This window comes from Dipodomys spectabilis, unplaced genomic scaffold, assembly GCF_019054845.1.
Source record: "Dipodomys spectabilis isolate Male_0828 unplaced genomic scaffold, ASM1905484v1 ptg000404l, whole genome shotgun sequence".
NCBI lineage: Eukaryota > Metazoa > Chordata > Mammalia > Rodentia > Heteromyidae > Dipodomys > Dipodomys spectabilis.
In genome coordinates this window covers 2,039,820-2,042,958 of record NW_024871081.1, presented here as the reverse complement: position 1 = coordinate 2,042,958, position 3,139 = coordinate 2,039,820, and the positions used below count along the sequence as shown (strand labels likewise).

Sequence of the window (3,139 nt, the reverse complement as noted above, 5' to 3'; positions counted from 1 at the left end):
AGAGGGCTGGGGTATTATGTCTTTTTCTTTGCACAGTGGGTCTGAATGACAAGGCTGCAAGGTGGACATGACCTGCCATTGCTCATACATGCAAGGCAAGCACTCCACCACTGAGCCACTTTCTATTTTCTCATTCCTAGAAGAAGCTGCACATAAAAACAACACTGATCTTCATTTTCAGTCTGTACCTTTGAATACGGAGGAACATCTATCCTCTGCTCTCCATCAATTACCTACTTTCCAGTTAGAATGACTTGGAATAATAAAAATGGAAAAAGAGAAAATAAATCATCATGAAAATAAACAGATGCAGAAAATTCACTGTATTTTTCTCACAAGTTCAACCATTATAAACTATTGAGGAAATACAGGGACACCTTATTCTCACTGGCACTGAAAGTCTCTAGTTAGGCAATTCTGATGAAGATGAGGAACAAAATGAAAAAGTGAGGAATCGTATCAATTGCAAGAAAAAAATTGGAGTAGGATCCAAGCAAATTTCTTCTTTGGGCTGCTGAAAATAATCGGCTTACTAGAGTGTGGTGACTACTTTCCATAAAGGCCACTCATGTGAATACTAGGGATGACAATGAATATACCCCTCTTCATCGGGAAGCCTACAGTGGACACTTAGATATTGCCCATGAGTTTGTGGCTCAAGCAGCAGATATTCATGCAATAATTGTTAATGGCTGGACACCCCTGCGCAGTGGTTACTCGTGAAATAATACCAGCGTGGCGTCTTTCTTACTTCATCATGATGCAGATACCAATGCCCAAACTAAACGCCTCTTGACTCCCTTGAATCTTGCTGCTGGGAACATAGATAGCAAAGATACACTGGATCTCCTTCTGTTGACCAGGTCTGAAGAACAACTTGGAAGAAACTGCCTTTGATATTACCAAAAGGATAAGTATGTATCACTACCTCTTTGAAGTTGTGGAAGGCTGTACAAATTGTTCTATTCAGTTGTAATGGTTTGGTTAAGTTTCTTTTCTTTTCTCTTTTTTTTTCTTTTTCTTTTTTTTGTTGAGTTTTATTATTTTATTGTGAAAACACCATACAGAGGGGTTAAAATTACATGGGCAAGGTACTGAATACATTTCTTATCAAGCATTGTTGCCTCCTCCTTTATTTCCCCTTCCCATACCTTCTCATCTCCCCCCACTCCCCTCCCCCCTCATTACTCCTCCTTCACGGCCAAAGTCGTAACGTTCGTTTTTCTACATGACGTCTTATATATCTCATTGTTGCAATGGGTCAACTTGTACCCCTATTTAAACAATTTGTTTTTTCCCTTCCCCTCCACAAATCATACCAACATCAAATACAATGAAAGCAGGGATTATACGGTGGGGGAGGGACATACAAAGCAACAAAGAAATCATCTTATAAATATGTTAGAAACAATCACAAGAAAGAAAAAAATACATTTGAATCCTTATCTTGGGGTTCATTTCACCTAACATCAACTTATCTGACCATTTCTGCTTGTCTCAGACATATACTAGTTACAAATAAGGGAAACCATGGGATCTATGTTTCTTGGGGCCTGGCTTACTCAATATAATTTTTTCCAAGTCTTTCCATTTCCTAACAAATGGGGCAATGACATTCTTTCTGAGGGAGGACTAAAATTCCATTCCATAGAATTCTATTTTCTTAATCCATTCATCTACTTAGGGGCATCAAACAAGACCATACAAAAGCTACCAAAACAACTATGTTTATTGCAGCATTATTTAGCATAGCTAAGATATCAGTTACGTTTCTTAAACATCAAAATGCCAGTCCACTCTTTGTGTCCATACAAAATATTTTCAGAATTCAAATGACAGCAATATCTTACTGTAAAAATTCTGTGGAATTTTTCCAAGTGAATTGTGTGACTTTGATGTCAAATGTATTTGAGTTGTTTGTGTACATCTACAATGATTTCTGCAGAGTTTGTGATTTTTTAATCAGAAATAATTTGATCTTATCTGTTGAAATGAGTAGTACAGAAACTAAAGATATTTGTGCTTCTTGTCTGAAAAAAGTATATTTTAAAATATTCTATATTCTGTTTGCATAATATCCATAATCTGTTTCATTCTTTCCTAGATATACTTTGCATTCAACATTGTTTTATAATATATATATTCATTAATAAATGTGTCCTTTCAGATTGTATTCCATATAGAAAATTTAAGATTATTTTTTTTCTAGGTTCTTTTTTTTTTTTTTTTTTGGTCCAGTCGTGGGCCTGAACTCTGGGCCTGGACGCTGTCCCTCAGCTCTTCAGCTCAAGGATAGTACTCTACCACTTGAGCCACAGCACCACTTCCGACTTTTTTCTTTTTGCTTATGTGGTGCTGAGGAATTGAACCCAGGGCCTCAGGCATGCAAGGCAAGCGCTACCACTGAGCTACCTTCCCAGCCCCTTTTTCTAGGTTCTTATAGTAGTATATTTTTTTTGGATAAAATGACAATGTTAACTAATTTCAAAAGTTTTGTAAAGGTTATTCTATGTAAAGGCCTTTCTAAGGTGAAGATTTAATACACTGATGTCAAACTAATGTTTAATTCTAACACTTGCATATATTGTTACACTTGTAATTTTGTAATCAACTTTTTAATAACTGTTTTTCATTTCTGCAACTGAAGAATGAAAAATATGGAATACTTCACAAATTTTCATATTATCCTTGTGCAAGTGTCATGTTAATCTCTGCATTGTTGTAATTTGGGTATACGTGCTGCTGAAGCATGTAGTATCCTCTAAATTTAAGCAGTTAATGATGCAATCTTTATATAGGCTTATATCCTTGGGTGCCTATTTGTAGCAAGGAAACCTTATTGTTCCTAACAATACTATTGATCTTATTTCCCTAAAATAATGTGTATAGTGGGAAAAAAATTATATTGTTCGGTCGATTGCTCACATTTGCATTTTTTGTCAATGACAATTTTAAGTCTTTTTCATTTTCGATTTGATCATACTTTGAAGCACTTATAGCTAGGTCCTAAGGTGATGACTTTTTCAAGTACTTATTTACGTAAATGAGTTAGCTTTGTGGAGCTAATAGATTCAAAGTAAGCCTTGCTTAAGAGCTACTTCTAAACTTCTGCAGCTAAAATTTTCCCAAATGAGGTCTT

At 35.6% G+C, this 3,139-nt stretch overlaps 1 pseudogene; it reads right to left on the bottom strand.

The window, feature by feature from the left end:
* Positions 1 to 2,651: 2,651 nt before the first annotated feature.
* On the bottom strand, positions 2,652 to 2,751 carry LOC122096934 (annotated as a pseudogene).
* Positions 2,752 to 3,139: the final 388 nt, after the last annotated feature.